The 20,403-nt window shown below is 39.6% G+C and overlaps 4 non-coding genes across 4 annotated transcripts; 3 read left to right on the top strand and 1 right to left on the bottom strand.

Annotated features, from left to right (window-relative positions):
* Positions 1–7,086: 7,086 nt before the first annotated feature.
* Positions 7,087–7,168, bottom strand: trnas-aga (transfer RNA serine (anticodon AGA)). Its single transcript has one exon. It is a non-coding gene; the product is annotated as a tRNA-Ser (tRNA).
* Positions 7,169–9,459: 2,291 nt separating this feature from the next.
* On the top strand, positions 9,460–9,532 carry trnak-uuu (transfer RNA lysine (anticodon UUU)). The gene has a single exon. It is a non-coding gene; the product is annotated as a tRNA-Lys (tRNA).
* A 1,060-nt stretch (positions 9,533–10,592) lies between these two features.
* On the top strand, positions 10,593–10,665 carry trnar-ccu (transfer RNA arginine (anticodon CCU)). The gene has a single exon. It is a non-coding gene; the product is annotated as a tRNA-Arg (tRNA).
* A 6,413-nt stretch (positions 10,666–17,078) lies between these two features.
* On the top strand, positions 17,079–17,150 carry trnaa-ugc (transfer RNA alanine (anticodon UGC)). Its single transcript has one exon. It is a non-coding gene; the product is annotated as a tRNA-Ala (tRNA).
* Positions 17,151–20,403: the final 3,253 nt, after the last annotated feature.

The following is a 20,403-nucleotide window of genomic DNA, read 5'->3' on the forward strand; positions in this document are numbered from 1 at the left end:
TCCTGTAAAACCACAGCAGTAGTGCTACTGTAGTGAATAAGACAGACTTAAATATAATTGTTCGCTCATGTTATAGAAGCATAGAAATGAAATGGAAAAATAAAATTTAATTTTATAGATTTATAGATTTTACATTTTATTTCTCATGGTTTTAGCAGTGAAGGTAATTTAAAATTGTGACATGCTTTCCAGCAGTGTAAATAACTTATTGAAAGTTGTAGAGACAACAAGAAAGGGATTACGGATATAAATGCTTGACCGCCATATTTGACCTCTGACCTCACGACTTCTAAAGAATAGCGGGTAGATACTTCAAAGGTGTTGAAAGAAGTAGCGGCTCCAGACATCAAAGGAGGACCGGTTTGGTCCGTGCTCACCAGAGTCCGGTCACACACTCTACTCAGAGAGAGCTGGAGCAGCGTTAAGGTAAGATCAATCTTTAATAATTCTGTGACATTAAAATCTCTGCTGATAGCCTTCCCAAGCGGTGACGTTAGCTTACCGACCTGTGTCATAGCTAGGCTAGAGCTAGCTGTTAACTAGCTTCCCCCCCGAAGGAAAACGTAGTCTCGCTCCAACCTAACATTTTCCCCGTGGTGAGGATTAGCTAGCTCTAATTACGACGTTCGGTAAAGCTAACACAACTCGTTAACACAAAATGTGCTGTTTGGAACATCTTTATTACTTTATATTAGTGGAGGTAAAGTTAACATTAAACCGTTACCTTTACATTTGCCCATCTGGCTAGTCAACATTTAGGCTATGTCTTTTAAAAAAAACACACAAAAAAACACCCATTCTATATGTCGGGGGACAAGAAAAGCGTCATTAAGTAATGTTAATTACTTAAATGTATGGAAAGGGAAAAAAATATTTTTTTGTAGTTTTTTTAGCTAAAAAAAGACGTGTGCTAAATTTAATTCAATGTTAACCACATTTAGCTCTAGTTTTGGTGGAAAATTCAGTGTCTCCAGCATTTATGGAGAGCAGTTTTTTGTCTTGGCTTCAAGGTTTGGACACTTAAAACCATCCTTATGTCCAGCAAAGATTTGCCTCAGTGCCTTACTTTGCAGTAGTATTATTGCTTTTTGTAATGTGATATTTCATTGAATTCATCCTTTTTAGTTAATGAGACCTAAGCTAAAGAGTGTGTAACTCAAACAATATGGTGTTAGGAGTTGAGTCTATAGCTAGCATGGTTTATGGGGGAAAAGAAAAGTTGAATTTAAAAATGCATTTTCCTAGCCGCTTAAACTTAAATTTGACGGATTTGACAAGTTATTTACGGACTATTTATAATGGCATAGTGATTAACGTTTAATACATCACATAACATTCTGTGTTATTCTAACAATATAAGAGTTACCTACATTATACTGGTTACAAGCATATTAATGCATGCCATGCAATTTTTTTAATCTTGTTGTAATTGTGTTTATAACCCCATGCATGCACTTTAAAAAATAATTTTTCATCATTTCAAATGTAGAACAACAACCAGTGACTAGAACAACTGAGAGAGATGGGAGGAAGAAGAAAGCTGGAAGAAGGCTTGACCCCATGACCCACAGGAGCACGTGATCCCTTTCAACAATCTATCATCATACAACAAAAAGTATGTACAGGTATACGTTTTGCAACCTGTGTACTCAAGAATTAGAAATATTCTGTAGACATGTGAAAAAACATCAGTACATGGCAAACTATAGGTTTTCTTGTGGAAATGAGCAATGTCCCACTTCCTTTAAACAGGAACCACAAACACATACGTGTGTGTGTGTGTGTGTGTGTGTGTGTGTGTGTGTGTGTGTGTGAATAAAGGGCTGAATTTAAAGATGACTGCTCTTGATTATGAAAATCCTAAACCTGTTTTTCTTTTAGATTCTTCTTAAGGATCAACCCAGATGAGGGCACCAAGAGCACTGCTACTGTGGGTACAAGGCGCAAGACGGGAAGAGTCGTCCAAAGAAAGGTGACGAGCATCAGCTCCAGAGTCACCACCTTCCTCCAACGGCTCACCGAATTTGAGTGGAAGACATCAAACTAGGTAAGCATTTCTTGTGTGAGGTAAAATAGTTAACATCAGAGAAATGATTACTCAGTCCGATGAAGTAGTGCAGCTACGTACCCTTCCTGCTCCAACAATGACACAACTAAATCATCTTGTATTTACCACTTGTGTAAGTAGAGGTCACAGTTATGCAGCAAAAGCTACAAAATGTTGTTTTAATTTTAGTTAAAGTTTTCTTATGTTTTTTGTATAAGTGTATGAGTATAAGAACAACAATCTTTGAAGTTGGTCCAGTACTGAGCGAGAACACTGTGACCTGCAGCTTTCAAAACAGGCTCTAATGTAATCATATAGGGCAAATGTGCGTCGTCAATTTCGTCCACTAAAAGTTCTGTTTTTGCCACTGATGGTGTCAAATTATTATTTTAAGTTTCTGACACCCTTTGGAAAGGATCCTAACAGAGATTGGCCTTTTACTTAAAGAGGAAGATCCTTAGTTAGATCAGTTTTGTGAAACGGCTCCAAAATCATCATCACCAAACCCATCGACAGACAGTTAAAGAAAGTAGAAAGAACCTTTGAATTATCTGGGGACTTCACTACTGGTGACTATTTTGTATACTGTCATATTCTGTTTTTGCACAAGTTTTAAGTTTGTTAACAGTTTAGATGAGAGAAACTCATGATCATTTCTCTGCTTCTCATACAGTCCAGTATGGACCCCCCCACCAGAGCATCTCTGGATTGGAGGCTCCATCTTGGCCTCTCTGTCCAGCCTTCCAGAAGATGTGGCTCAGCAAGCAACAGTACTATGGGTCCGGCCTCCACAAATCCTTCTAAGCAGACTGTTCCTCCTTCCAAAGCCCAACAACTTCAGCTTTGTGGTAACAACCACACCACATTTTGTATACATTTGCAAATACAGGTTATTTAGTTTTCAGCGGGATTTAAAATGTTCAATTCGTTTTGAGAGTCAATTCAAATGGTAACTACATTGTTCAGACTTGTATTTGCCTCTGAATGCTGCCCAGTGTTTTGGCGCATATTTAGACATCGTTTTAGTATCACTTGTATGTCAATTTTCTGTTCTTTTGCACTTTCAGAGTTAAAAAATATCTTGTTCCTGATGTTTTTACCTGAAAATAAAAATGTATTACTTTTGTACATGGGCTAAAGTCAATTATTTGGAATTTATTAAATTCAATAGAATTTATGTAAAATATTTAAAATTGTTTGTACAGCCAATGCCAAATAGTGTAAAACATTGTGAACCACAATTACAATAAAACTATAATACAGCAAGACAATTTCAGTATTATTTAGCAAATTGTAATTATAATATGATTACTGTAAGGGTATTATACAGTAAAACTAAGTTACAGTAAGGGTACTTTTTCTACTGTAAAACTAAGGTACAGTAAAGGTATTATATTACTGTAAAACTAAGGTACAGTAAGGGTATTTTTACTACTGTAAAACTAAGGTACAGTAAGAGTATTATACTGTAAAACTAAGTTACAGTAAGGGTATTCTAATACTGTAAAACTAAGTTACAGTAAGGGTATTATACTGTAAAAAACATTTACGGTTATGATACTGTAATCGGGTAGTTACAGTAACTTACTGGCAACGTGTTGCCAGTAAGTTACTGTAAGGGTTTTATACTGTAAAAAGCAATTACAGTTATGATACTGTAATCGCGTAGTTACAGTAACTTACTGGCAACACGTTGCCAGTAAGTTACCGCAAAAATACAATAAAAAGTCTAACAGTGTATCCTTTTGTCATCATTGATGGGTCATAAACACTTCATCTGCCTCTATCTCAATAACAATTCTTTTCATTTTTTCAAACAGTAACTTGTAATGGAAATTTACATTTAACCAATGATTTTCATATTTATTATTCATGATAAGATCTCCAATGCCTCTCAGAGTATATGACTTCTGTATCTTTCCTCTGTGTCTTCTCCTTGTAGGAGACAACTGAATTTGTTATGTCTTTGCATTTTCCCACCAAGGAGGGCTCGCTGATTCCACTCGGAAATCAAAATGACAAGGAAGCAATTTTAAACAGCAGGGGTGAGTTAAAGTTTCAATTCTGTTAGATAAATTATTTAAATTGGACATTGAGATGGTTTGTGAGACAAATATTGACTGTGATTTAACTGAGGGATTCGGGGAAAGTTATATTTAGTTTTGTAAAAGTTTGGGTTGTGTACAAAACAGGAGAAAGTAGGAGCTAGTTTTTTTGCAATTCTTCTGTTCACACTAGGCACTATTTCACATCTTTTGTCTGTAGTGCTCTATTCTGTCAGGACTTAATTCTGTCTCTCCCACCTCTTCTTTTTTTTCTTGTTCTGTCTTGGCAAGAATTGTTATGCTTTTGGGTCGTCTGTCCATCTCTACATCAGAATCAGAAAGACTTCACTGATCTGTGAAGGGAAACTCTGGAAAAGACTGCTCCTTCGAGCCGGATTTGAACCGCGACCTAAGGATTTCAGCTTTATACCTCTACAGTCAAGCGTTGGTGGTATAGTGGTGAGCATAGCTGCCTTCCAAGCAGTTGACCTGGGTTCAATTCCCAGGCATTGCAGTAGCTTTCTTTGAGTGATGTTACTTGCTTTTTTTTTTTTTTTACAAGAAGTCAGCAGAAAGGTTACTTGCCCAACCTGGTTTGATGAAATCTCTTTGAGCTGCATGATTATGGCCAAAATGATAATGGCAATTACTTTGATCAATATGGAGATCAAGATTAATTATCACAATTATTTGTTGATTTTCTACTCAAAGTGCTGGAATAGGAGCGTTCACCAACCTCAGGTTAACAAGGAACAATCTCAGCAAGGTGATTGATGGATGATTCTAGTTACTTCACCAAGTTCAGCCCAAATGATACACATACAGACTTGGGTGGCTTCCAGCTATGTAATATTTGAAAGTTGCAGTGATGGGACTTGAACCCACGCCTCCAGAGAGACTAGAGCCTTAATCCAGGGCCTTTGACCACTCGGCTACATTACCAGCATGCAACTCTTCGCCACATCGTGACACGCACAGGGACTGTAACTAATGGTATGCTGTTAATGTTATTGGGAAAAAAACCTTTGCAAGGAAAAAGCCACTTTATTGTAAAATGCCAATACTTGTTATACATTAGAAAAAATGTTATAACACTTTGTCATTTTTCTCTGACATTGATTTTAGAATATTGTAACCAGCATTAAGTGAGTAGGTTTAGGTCTGTGTGAATATGGGCTGAACTTGAGAACATCTTCTTTTGCATATTCACTGTAAAGAGCCATTACTCCTCCATATTGGGCGACAAAATTTGGGTTTCCTGAAAAAAGTTCTTTAAGTACAGGTAAACTTAGTATGCTAAAAAAGAATTTAGAAGAAAAGAAGAAAATTGTTAGAGGGCCAAAAATGAAAAGCACTCAAGATCTGATTTAAATAGAGAAAAATAATCAATGTTCTAATCAGTGGTTGAATGAAGCCAACTGTAATAAAAAAAAGAAAAAAAAAGAGGGTGCATCAACAGTTACCATCAACCTTTACAAAAAATCTTTATTATTCCTTTTTTTCTACACTAAAGTGGGTAACAATAATAATAATAATAGTAATATTAATAATAATAATGGTGATAATGTTGATGACAATGATGACAACATGCAGTAACAGTTACATGTGGGATGCTGTTCACTTCAGGAAGGTAGGAATAAATAATACAGTGTATCAATTTTCATTCATAAAAGATGCCAAACAATCCTTGCAATCAGATCAAAACTAAGCCTTTCTGTAAGGTGTGGGGAAGAACTTAACAATGATTATTTATTTGCAATTATTATTTATTGTATCAATATTTACAACCCAGCCCAGCTTTATAACTGAGGAACACCCCAAATTCTGGAAAGTGATTTCCAAATAAGGCAATAAACAGTTTTTAAACTGGAAAACTGGACTAAAATAAAGAAACTGATGGAATATCTGCCTTGTGGACAATTAAATTACTAAGAACAGTTCATTTAAAAGACAGTAGGGGGCAGTAAAATGCCTAGACTGGCGGTAGACTTAATGTTCCACAGTTCGATGGTTCGAATCCCAGCCGTGGCTTGCCCACAAAATTTAAAAACATCAAAAAAAATTCTTTAAGTGTTCATGGGGGGCTAAAATACCTTCATGTCTTCAATTTTCTCATTTTTCTCTCTTTTCTTCTTTCTTTTTTCTTCCCCTTTCTTCCCCCTCCTCTTCCTTTCTCCCCCCCCCAACAGACTGTCGTTCCCCAGCTTTGGCGCAGCGGGAGCGTGCAGGGCCCATAACCCAGAGGTCGATGGATCAAAACCATCCTCTGCTACTTCCTAGGCTTTGTATCAGTCTGTTGATGTTTAACAAAGCAAGTGTCTCAAGTGAAATGTCTGCACCTGCTAAATGTTTAACTTAATAGCATGTGAAGTTTTTTTTCATCCATAAAAATAGAAACTACAGTGCTCATACCTGCTGTAACACCCATAAAAACTGGAGCATAAAACATTAAATACATTACACTACAGTTAATAAATACTGTAAATAGTACCATGTAGGTTTAAAATGCTTGTTGTGCTGTCTACCAGTCAGATTACCACAGGAGGTAATATCTTCTGCAGCTCTTTTAAAGACTCTACCATAATACCTGCTGGAGATGCCAGGTCCTCATACATGTAAAGCATGAGCTCTACCACTGAGCTACATCCCCTCAAGATTTTCAGATTTTTTGGACTTTTTTTCTGAGATAGACTTAGACGTATCTTTATTAATCCTTTTGGGATGACTCTCGCAACGAAATTGAAATATTTGTGTATGGCTTTAAAACCTGCAAATGGCTGGAAATCAAACCAGGGCAAAATTATTGCCCTGCTATACAAAGTTCACTGCAAATCTTGTAAAACAGACTGAGAAGAAACACGTTGGTGGAGACTGGTGGCTTCCAGTACCTATGAGATAACACAATATTGCACACGAAGGTACATCTGCAATACGGTAACCTGTGATTTATCAAATTGTGTCATTGGTTTGCTACCACTCTTAAAGTATGCCTCTCGTTGTCGGCAGGATTTGAACCTGCGCGGGGAGACCCCAATGGATTTCTAGTCCATCGCGTTAACCACTCGGCCACAACAACCTGAAAAGGAGCAATATCTGTTTGCACAGATGTTCATAAACTTTTCAATTGGTTACAAGAAGTTACCAGACATGGGATAACTGCAAATTGTAGTGCACTGCCTGTGTCTGTGGATCCTTGTGGAGGCAGCTTGATTGATTGATTTGCTCCCTTATTTGTACCATAACAGAGATCTAATATTTTATCAAATCGGGTTGGGCGAGTAACCTTTCTGGTTACTTCTTGACAAAAAAAGCAAGTAACCACACAACGAAAGATATTGCGATGGCTGGGACTTTTCTCTGCATCGTGACACGCAGAGGGACCGTAAGTAACGATATGCTAATGTTATTGGAACAAAACTTTCGCAAGGCAAAAACCAATACTTTATTGAAAAATGTTAATAATAATAATACATTTTATTTAACAGCGCCTTTCTAAGCACACAAGGTCGTTTTACAGACAATAAAAGATAGATACAGGCAAAAGAAAAGTTATGAACAGTTATGAAAAAATACCAGAGAAAAATGGCAAAGTGTGATAACATTTTTTAATAAAATATTGGCAGTTTTTAATAAAGTAATGGCTTTTTCCTTGCAAAGGTTTTTTTTTCCCAATAACATTAACAAGCATACCGTTAGTTACGATGCCGGTGTTTGTCACGATGTGGAGAACTGATACATGCAGGTAGTGTGGCCAAGTGGTCTAAGGCGCTGGATTAAGGCTCCAGTCTCTCTGGAGACGTGGGTTCAAAACCACCATTTGCATATATTGGAAGCCAACCAATGTAGTTTCTTACAGCGGTGTCATTTGGCCTGAACTTGGTGAAGTAACTAGAATCATCCATCACTTTGCTGAGATTGTTCCTTGTTAACCTGAGGTTCAACAATTGGTGAAACCTTCCTTTCAAGCAATTTGGAGTAGAAAATCAACAAATAATTGCGATAGTTAATCGTGATCTCTAATTGTGGTTATCATTTTGGCCATAATCGTGCAGCTAAAAGAGATTTTATCAAACCAGGTTGGGCAAGTAACCTTTCTGCTGACTTCTTGTAAAAATAGCAAATAACACAACTCAAAGAAAACTACTGCGATGGCTGGGAATCAAACCCAGGTCAACTGCTTGGAAGGTAGCTATGCTCACCACTATACCACCATCACTGGACAGCAGTTTTTCACTTCAAATCTTGTAATACATCTGGGTATTGTAACTGGAAATGCGCTCTATCACTGAAAGCACCTCCAGGGGGTCCTGTGTTATCACAATCAAGGGAATGGGAAGTTCATATGTCAGTGCTAGTTCCCTTTGAAAGCTCAGTTGGTAGAGTGGAGAACTGTAGAGGCATAAAGCTGAAATCCTTAGGTTGGTGGTTCATATCTGGATTGAAGGAGAAGTTTTTTCCAGAGTTTCCCTTCCAGGATCAATCAAGAATTTCTGATTCTGATGTAGAGATGGACGGACGACCCAAAAGCATAATACTTCTTCTAAGAAACAAAAAAAAGAGTTGAAGGAGATAGAGTTAAAGAACTTTTTTTTCAGGACACCCACATTTTGTCGCTCAATATGGCAGGCATTCTATGCATCCAGGGCCAAATGTTTTACCATTTCATCCACTACGGGCCCCTAAGGAAACGTGTGACTGTGAACTCTTGTTACCCATAGCAACGACAGGTAACAACGAGTGGAAGTACTTCTCGCTTTTTGTATAATCATCACTATACGGCCCAGTTTAATCTCGGTAAATTTTACGGAAATCCTGCAAACAGCTATGATGACTGTTTATCTGTGTGGATTTAAAATCTATCAGTTAACCCCGTCTTGCCCGTATTGGATGGAATGATGTCAATTTGCGGTTTTTATCTGTTATACATAACAGATAAAAACCAGAACCATTTTCTCCTGTTTTGTACACAACCCAAAGTTTTACAAAACAAAAATAACTTTCACCGAATCCCTCCGATAAATCACAGTCAGTAACTTTACATGTGTTGACTATAAAGATTCTCACAAAACACTGTACTTGCAATAGCGTTTCTCATGCACATTCATGTCCTCTTAAATACAAAGAACTGCTAAGTTCTTTATTCCCAATATCATGTCTCAGACATTAGTTCCAAATGAAAAAGTTGCTGTCAGAAGTGGGATTTGAACCCACGCCTCCAGCAGAGACTGCAACCTTAACGCAGCGCCTTGGACCGCTCAGCCATCCTGACTGATCCATCTACCAGCCAATAGAACCTGTCTCAAAAATTATAATATAGCAAATTAAACATGTCATGCTCTAGGAGGTTGGCAGGTGGCAGCTTTAGAAGCCTGAGTAGCTCAGTTGGTAGAGCATCAGACTTTTAATCTGAGGGTCCAGGGTTCAAGTCCCTGTTCAGGTGCAGAGTTGCTTCCCAATCACTTGTGTTCCATGCATAATTCTTTAAAAAGAATTGTGGCTGTTTTTCAAGCAGGTTTGTATCATAACAATGTTGCTGGTAAGTCTAAATGAACAATAGGCAACCTGCATCCATCTTGCTAGCACACAAATCTCTGTACTCATCTCCCTGCTTGGATAGAAGGTCATCTGGTGCATTTTTCCTGTCACGAGGGCTAAGTGTTGTGGTCTGCTGCATTCCCCAACCTATGTCGTGTCTTCTCTTTCTTCTGTGTGTCTTGTCTGTCTTGCCGTGAGGGCGTTCCAGGGGATCTAGAGGCGTGGCTTTCCATCTACGTTCCGTCATCCACACAGCTGTTCCTCATCACTCATCACCCACTGCAATACATAAACCCGGGGGGGTGTTGTTTTATTGGCCCAGGTCACTAACAGGGAGTATACCGGCTTTAATGTCCATTTAGTTTTCTGATTGGTTAAGATTTCTGTGGGGACCCCTATCCGGGAAAAATGTTGAAGTAAACTATTGCCACTTGTCTTAGCATTGGTGTTTCTGAGGGGGAAAGCCTCTGGGTGACGTGTTGCTTAAGACAGGTTTGTCCTTCATAGTTCAAATTTTTTTCCAGTTCTTCTGGTCACACTTGGCACTATTTCATGTCTTTTGTCTGTAGTTCTCTACTCTGTCAGGGCTTATCTCCTTCTCCCCTACCTCTTTTTTTGTCTCTTGTTATGTCTTGGCGGCAGCTGTTCCTAGAAGTATTATGCTTTTGGGTCGTCCGTCCATCTCTACATATGTACGCACTTCCCATTCTTGTGAATGTGATAACACAGGACCCCCGGGAGGGACTTTCTTTAAATTTGGCAAAAAAATTTACATGAACTCGCAGATCAATTGATGAGATTTTGGAGGTTTAAATGTTCAATGTTAAATTTGGCATACATAACCACTTGGAGTTGCGGATGAACTGATTTCGATTTTGGAGGTCAAAGGTCAAGGTTACTTTTTCGTTACGTCTCCAGAACTGTATATGTATTTCTCCTGAACTGGTGAAATTGAGAAATGTGAAGCCCCAGTGGCTTAATGGATAAGGCACTGGCCTCCTAAGCCAGGGATTGTGGGTTCAAGTCCCATCTGGGGTGATTTTCAGCAGAGTGGCGCAGCGGAAGCGTTCTGGGCCCATAACCCAGAGGTCGATGGATCAAAACCATCCATTGCTGGTGACACAATGGTAGACACTTTGAAAGGGTGATGCATCAAGAGATTATGACTATACTGTTCTCCCTATGTGTTATTCACTTCCAGTACTTTGACACAGTTTAACAGCAAGCCAAACTCAAATTCACGAGCCAGGACAACGAGTGTCTTGCTCCTGTTTTTATCTTCAGGAAGGTGAAATTGACGAGTAAAAACTAAACGGAAAGAAAAGACGGAAGCTTAGTCTCTTCTACTGCAAATATCCATAGTTACCCCAGCATCCCCCAGCCTTTAGCAGATGGTATTCTGCAAACTTGGGTCAGAAAGGGTATTAGGTCAGTTGGCGACCTTTATACCAATAATGTATTTGCCAGCTTCGATCAACTATCTGAATTATTTGACTTGCATAGGCACAATCTTTCAAATATTTGCAGATCAGACATTGGATTATGAGCCAAACAGTAGAAATATTTCCAAATAAACCAGAGGAAACTCTGCTTGAATCATGTTTACTGGATCCCGAACGTACTACTACAAAAGGACTTACTTCATCTGTTTATAAAATTGTTATTGACTATTCACCAGCTTATGACAAGCACTCAAAACAATCTAAATGGGAGTTGGACTTAAAGTGCAACTATGATGACAAAAGCTGGAACAGATTACTAAATTCTTCTCAAACCATATTAACATCAACAAAACATAGACAAATTCAATTAATATTCTTCACCGCATATATTATACCCCATATAGGCTGAATAAGCTGAATGCTAGTATCTCTGACAAATGCCAGAGGTGTAGGATGTCTGTAGGGGATCTTCTTCATATGCTTTGGAATTGTGTGCATTTGCAAATCTACTGGAATAATGTAATTCAGGCAACTTCATCAGTTTGTGGGATACCTTTAGAACCTGACCCTAGGATATGGATACTTGGAGATGTTATGTCTTTGAAATTAAATTCCTGTAAGAAATACTTTATTTTAATAGCATCATCTGCAGCAAAAAAAGTGTATACTTAAAAATTGGAAATCTATGGAGCCTCCAAACCAAAAACACTGGATCAACGAACTGTTGTCGTACTGCACGCCTGAAAAGATTCTCCATTCAATACGGGGGACATTGGCTGAGTACGACCAGATATGGACTCCCTTCCTGGACATTCTTACCAGCCTAGACCTGAGAGACTGATCTGGAATGATCTATACTGTCTTGTTTAATTCCTCTAATATTTCTGTTGTATCCTTCACTCCTTTATCTGACCTTTTAAGAATATGGATAGTGCTAAATATAATGTTATTAAGTGTGTTGCTACGCATAGAGAGAGTGGGTGGGGTGGTGTATTCTCTTTTTTTTTTTTTTTGGGTGGGGGGGAGGGAGTAATGGAAAAAAAGTAAAGAAAAAAGAAGAATATTGTATCCTTGATGTAGATTCTGTATGGACACACATTCTGAATAAATATATATATACAAAAAAACAACGAGTAGGCACTCTAGACTCTATGTTTTCTGACCACGCTGGGAAATCTGTAGCAGGCAAAGTTAAATTATTTGAGAATGTATGTCTTACAAAATGTGGACTCAGGTCCAATTGGTAACTGAACTTGATCTGTTTGATCCAGGTGTCTCTGGTCAGGAGCTTGAAACCTTAAAGAACAGCCTTGCTAAGTTAGAGCTGGGTAAGTATCCTGTAGGACCAAGATGACAATACAGTTTGGAAGTTCTTGAACAATTTTTTTTACTTTGTTCATTTCTGATTTGTTGCATGTTCTCTTTACATTTCAGTAGTGAACTATGACTTTGTCCGAAGAGTTGGCCAGAAATACTTTGTGTCCTACAAGAAGAGAGACTCTTTCTCCAGGGCCGTCAAGTTCTGCTCCCAACGAGGCTTAGAGCTGGCTTTGCCCCAGAACGAGGAGAACAACATGCTCACTCAAGGGTTTGGGGATGATAACAAAACAGCCTGGATCAACGTCAACACTAACAAAGCTGAGGGGGATTTTGAGGCTGATATGAAAAACCGACCTCTGACCTTTACGAAATGGGGAGAAGGGCAGCCAGACAAATCCATCCAGGATACAGGCTGCACCACGCTGTCAGAAAACGCCTTCTGGAGAGTGACACATGATTGTTCTCTGAATGCTTACATCATTTGTCAGATGTAGAAAGTTGTTGTTGCCTGGCAAGTCATGTTTTAAATGTTGCTTTAAACAAATGTACAGTCTCATACTCTCATCCTGTGAATCAAAAATAATGACTTATCTTTATTCTCATTTTGATGGAGATATCATGGAAACTTCAAGGTCCGGGTTTAGGAATAACTCAATGTAATAGTTTCCCACCAACATCCTTGTGATATGTATCTTAATCCCTCAAAAAAAACATCTTGATTGCATCAGCAATGTGGCATTATTACTCTTGTGCAAACATTCCTCTACTAAAAAGAATTTTAGCAAATTATTACACTTATACTTTTCATGGCTGTGTAAGAACTTTTCAAATGGCGTGGTTTAAATACCAAGTCTCTTGCTGTTCCTTGACTAGTTGGCCACTAGATAGAGGCAGCTGAAGTGTTTATGACCCATCAATGATGACAAAAGGATACATTCGCTGTCGGGGTCTGATTTAAAGGAAATGGTACTCTTTAAAAGTATTGGGTTTCCAGTGTTAAACTAATGAGGAAGAATTTGACATATCAACCAAAAACAAGTCCCTGAACTTACTCTTTCAAATATCACAATTGAATCTGACAAGTCCTGACCATTCCCTGACCGGGAATTGAACCCGGGCCGCGAGAACGCCAAAACCTAGCCACTAGACCATCAGGGAGTCACATCTATCAAATTTATCTTTGTAGATGTGAGTTTCCTTTTCACTTACTGGAATGACTCATATTCTTTAGGCGAGGAATGGCGCCTGGCTAGCGCTTCAGAAGGCAGGACATGACAGATTACCCATCTGTCACATAGTCAGTTTGTATTCTTAAAAAAGAACAAGAAGACGCCGGTAAGACAAAGCTGATATGACTAATGTTTAACCTGTGTTACACTTTGAAATTAAATAAACAGACACATAGTTAACAGAGATCTGAGTGTTGTGTGGTTATTGTAAATAGGTCATGTTTGTGAAGTATGGTATGGTTTTAGACAGAATGAAAGACTGATGAATGCAGTGGTGACATGTAAATCACCGTAGTTTTAGATGTTAAAATGTGCTCACAAGAAAGCTACTGGATTACTGTGGGGAAATGGAGAATGGCTAGGTTAACTGAGGATTTTAAACATTGTGAAAATTAAAGAAACACGTTTAACATATACGGGCATATAACAAATCCCTGCAGTCTCAGTCTTTGGATGGAATAGGTAGCGTATCGCTACCGTGACGGCCGACATGCACCCCATCACAGTTACTGATAATTTTGGCAATGAATGAGTATTTCACATTGAACACCTACAATTGGATGGTCATTAAAAACAGGGTATTGCGAGTACAGATATAAACAGCAGAGTTACGAAGGAGCCTACCAAGGTGCCTCTTATGACTTTAGGTACTTCACCAAGCTTTGTCATAAGGGATAACTTCATCGTCATTGTCTGGTTGCCCTCCGTAACATTTGCAGACGGCAGTGGCGGGATTTGAACCCACACCTCCAGTGAGACTGGAGCCTAAATCTAGCATCTTAAACCACTCGGCCACACTACCTGCATGTGACTGTTGTCCACATCATGACACACACAGGGACCGTAACTAATGGTATGCTTGTTAATGTTATTGGAACAAAACTTTTGCAAGGCAAAAGCCAATACTTTATTAAAAATTTGTATCACTCTGTGTCATTTTTCTCTGGCATTGTTGAGTTTAGAATATTGTAACCAGCATTAAGTGAGTAGGTTTAGGTCTGTGTGAATATGGGCTGAGCATTTACCTGGGCTGAACTTGTGAACATCTTCTTTTGCATATTCACTGTAAAGAGCCATTACTCCTCCAACTGCCAACTATTGTTCCAGAGACAATAGGATATCCAGTTTTAGATTGCAAGGTAACTATCCAAGACCAAAGACTTCACTGAAATACCTCAAGTGTTCAAAACAGTTTGCCAAAATGGGAAAGGTCATTAAAGAAAGGTTGATTAAAAATTCCAGCACAGTTCTAAAATTCTTCTTCAAAATATGTCCATTTACCATTCAAAAACAAAAGTACAATCATGAAACACATACTACTTAGATAGAATGAACCTGTTCAGGTGGCAATGAAAGAATTCCAGAGACGTGGACCCTCTGGCACAGCAATACTTGGTCAGGACAACACCCCCCTTCTTGATAGTGCTCGTCTCTGTATGAAGCTGCACACCAGGCAGGTCCTGGATGCACTTGACGTGTTGTTGCTGCACACGCCAGATGTGCTCCATGCGCACCTGGTCCAGCAGTGGCACCCCCATGAGGTCCCTCCCGTTTGCCCCTCCCAGTTCCTGCAGATGGTGGCCTCCTCACCGCGTGTCCTCCTGAGACAGTACTGACTCAGCTCCTTCTTACTGATCTTTGCATCCACCACACGATCAGTCATGGCTGGCACACCCTCCTGCCTGAGCTGCTCTGTCTTTGCCCGCTGCAACAGAGAGAGGTCTCCTGCATCCCACTCAAATATGCAGCAGAGAGACAGCTCATGAAGGTGGGGTAGAGGGAATGAGGATCAGTGGTACACCTGACAGCCAGCCTTTGCATGAAGTGCCAGATGTCCAGCCGTATGTGGAGGTCTGGCCACTCCCCAAACCTTGTCTGCAGCTTGCTGGACCGCTCACTGATGCAGCAGCCACAGTCCACATACAGCAGCAGTGGGGTGCAATAGCTGACTGATGATGTATCAGTCATTTTGATGGTGGTTTCTTGGTCACAGCAACAAGCTTGATCATTGACATACAGTTGCACGCCATGTATCAAAACTGTTGGGTGGGGCCTTTTTTTTGGCATGTATTACATCAAGTGACCTGCATACCAATGACCGTAAAGGTTAATATGTACATGGTTTGCAGAACTGTACTTTTTAATAGGCATAAGGCCATTGGGTTATCTTTGGGCAGCTCTACAGTCTTTTGCAACTCTGGGATTTTGATAAATCCCAGAGTTGGCTCACTCCAGGTTATTTAAACAACAAACGTCCCTGGGTGGACTTGAACCACCATCCTTTCGGTTAACAGCCGACTGCGCTGACCTATTGCACCACAGAGACTGCGCCTCTCTGAGATTTTATGAGCGGGAGCTCGATCTTTAAGCCACAAGCATTTGCTTTATGGCTTTTTGAGGTTGAGCTGCACATGTATGCTTAATCAAAAAGGAAAGTCTTAAGCCTACTCTTACATGTGGAGATGGTGTCTGCCTTCTGAACCCAAACTGGAACCTGGTTCCACAGGAGAGGAGCCTGATAGCTGAACCCTCTGGCTCCCGTTCTACTTTTGGAGACTCTAGGATCCACAAGTAACCCTGCATTCTGGGAAAGCAGTGCTCTGGTGGGGTAATAAGGTACTATGAGTTCTTTAAGATAAGATGGTGCCTGAACATGAAGAGCTTTGTAGGTGAGAAGAAGGATTTTAAATTCTATTCTGGATTTTACAGGAAGCCAATGCAGAGAAGCTAAAATAGGAGAGATGTGATCTCATCTCCTGGTTCCTGTCAGAACACGTGCTGCAGCATTCTGGATCAGCTGAAGAGTCTTTATGGACTTTTTCAAGCAGCCTGACAATAAAGAATTACATTAATCCAGCTTAAAGTAACAAATGCATGGACTAGTTTTTCTGCATCTATTTTAGACAGGATATTCCTGAATGTGATGACTACTGTACTGTGGAAACTGCGGTAGGCTTGGCCACGATTTCACGTCTGGAATATTTTTCCGTGTAGGTTATTGAGAGTTCAGCTCAGCAGAGTTTGACTGTGAGAAGTCAACATGAACAAAGAAATGTGTTTTATCAGCCAACAGAACCACCCACTGGGGCAGATTAAAGTCCAGTGTCAAGCAGTTGGGATCTGAAGCTCTAGCCAGGCGTCATTCCTCGCCTAAAACAATATGAGTCATTCCATTAAGTGAAAAGGAAACTCACATCTACAAAGATACACTTGCTAGATGTTATTCCCTGATGGTCTAGTGGTTAGGATTTGGCGCTCTCACTGCTGCGGCACGGGTTCAATTCCCGGTCAGGGAATGGTCTGGACTTGATAGATAAAGGAGTAATGTTTGATTGAGTAAATTCCTGTTTAAGAACAACATGTTTTGAAACCATATACAACAGAAATATTACATATTTTACCCAGGATTCTTCTCTTATTCAATGATCTCAGAAAAAGTTAAAAAATATGAAAATGTACAAGGGATGTAGCTCAGTGGTAGGGTGCATGCTTTGCATGTATGAGGCCCCGGGTTCAATCCCCGGCATCTCCAACAAGTGTTATTGTCCAGTCTATAAAAGAGCTGCAGAAGCTCTTATTCTGAAAGAGAAAAGTGTTAAGGTTCATGGTGATTCATGCAAAAGTCAATCTTAATGTCCAGATGTGTTGCAAGATTTGCAGTGAGCAATACATTGTCCCATGATAGTGGTTTAGTTGTCAGCATAGCTACCTTCCAATCAGTTGACCGATGTTGGAGTCTCAGCCATCGCACTAGCTTCCGTTTAGTGATGTTAGTTTTTAACTTTGATTTATACCATACCAGTGCAAGCATTTTGCCATGGTTTGATTTCCAGCCACTACCAGCTTTTGAAGCCATATACAACATTAACATTACATATTCCAACCAGGTTTCTTCTCTTATTCAGTGATCTCACCAAAAAGTCAAAAAAATCTGAAAATCTTCAGGGGCTGTAGCTCAGCACATTTTGAGTGTCAATGCCCAGATGTGTTACAAGATTTTCAGTGAACATTGTCCAGTGATGGTGGTATAGTGGTGAGCATAGCTGCCTTCCAAGCAGTTAACCTGGGTTTTATTCCCAGCCATCACATTAGTTTTCATTGTGAGGTTACTTGCTTTATTTGTCAAGATTAGCCAGAAAGTTTACTCGCCCAACCCGATTTAATGAAACATTAGATCTCTGTTATGGCACAAATAAGGGAGCATATCAATCTATCAAGCTGCCTCAATGGGGATCAACAGACACAGGCAGTGCACTACGATTTGCACTTTGCCCGTGTCTGGTAACTCCTACTAACCAATTAAAAAGTTAATCAACAGAGCAGAAAGCTGCAGAAAGGCAACAGGTGTGTTACTTTTCGACTATGATTTATACCGTAGCAGTACAATCATTTTACCCAGGTTTGATTTTCAGTCACTGCAGTTGCATTTACAGGTTTTGAAGCCATATACAACGTTAACATTACATGTTTTACCCAGGTTTCTTCCTTTATTCAGTGATATTTCAATATCCTTGTGGGAGTCATCCCAAAAGGATTAATAAAGATAAGACTAAGTCTATCTCAGAAAAACTAAAAATCTTCAGGGGATGTAGCTGTGGTAGAGCTCATGCTTTACATGTTCGAGGACCTGGCATCTCCGGCTGGTATTATGGTAGAGTCTTTAAAAGAGCTGCAGAAGATATTACCTCCTGTGGTAATCTGACTGGTAGGGTTATAGAACGTAGTGGTAGACTAAGACCTCCTGTGACACAAACTAAGCAGTATGCTCTCTCTTTTATACCTCAGACTATCAGACAGCACAACAAGCACTTTAAATGTACATGTTTTCCCATTTGTATTTATGTACTGTAGTGTAGTATATTTTTTGTATTATGCTCCAGATGATTTTATGGGTGTTACAGCGGGTTGGATCCATTTTTATGGATGAAACTACTAAACTTCACATGCCATTAAGTTCACTCTTCAGCAGGTGGAGACATATCATTTCAGAAACAGAGGCTTTGTTAAACATCAACAGACTGGAAATATACTTGCTGCGGATACAAAGCATATGAATTAGCAGACGATGGTTTCAATTCATCGACCTCTGGGTTGCGGGCCCAGCACGCTCCCGCTGCGCCACTCTGCTCGGAAACTTCGAACCAGGGGCTGGAAAAATCTGTGATTCCCATTTTGACAGAAGGTGGCAACCAAGGTTCCAACAGCTTACGGGTTGCAAAGTTGAACATTTGGTAGACCTTGCAACTATCTTTTATGTGAGCTTCCTGATTACTAAATAAATAAAATAAAATTGAATTAACTTAACCTGGACCTCAACTTCCTAGCCTCACAGTTGTTGTTTTACGTTCCTGCTGTCTTCCAACGCTCCGGGATCCTGAGGTAGGTGATCAAATCATCACTGAAAACATATCCTAGTCTGAAAGCGCAGGATTGCTCCCATCGGGTTGGGAGTCAGTTGCTGTCCCAAGTGTAGATGTTCTTGGATCTCAAAGGCATACTTCAAAAGCTATTATTAATATCTTAAATGTAATTACAGATAGGAGTGTGGTTTGATTAAATGTTAAAACGGCCTGCTGTAGCAGCTAAGACATTCTTCATGTTTTCATCTCTAGTTGTTCTGCAGAGCTTCTTCTAGCTGGTGACGTCTGACAATAACAATAACTTTAGTTTTCTATGTTGGAAGTTGACATTATTGTTTAAAGCCACATTTAAATACTGACAATACATGTTGTATAATCACTCTGAAAGAGTCCAACAACAATAATTGATAAGTGCAGGGTAGTTTTAGCGTATAAAGAGCAGCATTTCTCCACCAGACTCCATGTTAATAATCACTACTTTTAGCATGTACAGAGAAGCACATCTCCACATGTAAATAGGTGAATTAAGAGTTTATTCCAACCAGACCAGAGTGGTGATTGTTGGAACAGTGGAAAGATGAACCGAGGCGGCTTTCTGTAGTTTTATTTAGTTTCTGTCCACTTTGAATGAAGTGAAGTTCATAATCAAACCATTTCTGCTGAAATTAAATGGAGTCTGGTGAAAAAATGAAGTTTAATTCTTGAAATTAATCTTTATTTTTTCATTTCTCCTTATTTTTTACATTATTTTAGTTATTAAAATGCTGTCCATTATTTAATAGTCAAGTGAAGTACAAGTACTTGGAGTTAAGTCCAGTACTTGAGTCCCAGTCCACCTCTGATTCATTAAGTGAATGTGGAGCTGTTGTTCCCCTCCTGGCCTCCAGACGGCGACCTTCTTTCATTTGAAACTTTAATCTGAAAAACCCTGACTTGGAGGAAACCGGAAGTCTCGTGTCTTCACTGTGATCTCGGGCTGGCGGCGGGATAGCTGTGTTCTTTGTTCTTAGTGAGTTTTAACAAGACAGAGCTCCAGGTGAACCCGCACACACTCAGGTAAACACTAACAACTGCTCTGTACACGCCAGTCAAAGCCAATAGAAGCCGGAGCTGCGCATGCGTCAGTGTGTTGTAGCGTTTGTGAGTTTTGCGTTAGCTTTTGTGTGTGTGAGTGTGTGTTGTAGCGTTTGTGTGTGTGTTGTAGCGTTTGTGTGTGTGTTGTAGCGTTTGTGTGTGTGTGTTGTGGCGTTTGTGTGCGTGTGTTGTAGCGTTTGTGTGTGTGTGTGTGTTTTGTAGCGTTTGTGTGTGTGTTTTGTAGCTTTTGTGTGTGTGTTGTAACTTCTGTGTGTGTGTGTTGTAACTTCTGTGTGTGTGTGTTGTAACTTCTGTGTGTGTGTTGTAACTTCTGTGTGTGTGTGTTGTAAC

This window comes from Etheostoma spectabile, unplaced genomic scaffold, assembly GCF_008692095.1.
Source record: "Etheostoma spectabile isolate EspeVRDwgs_2016 unplaced genomic scaffold, UIUC_Espe_1.0 scaffold00018820, whole genome shotgun sequence".
NCBI lineage: Eukaryota > Metazoa > Chordata > Actinopteri > Perciformes > Percidae > Etheostoma > Etheostoma spectabile.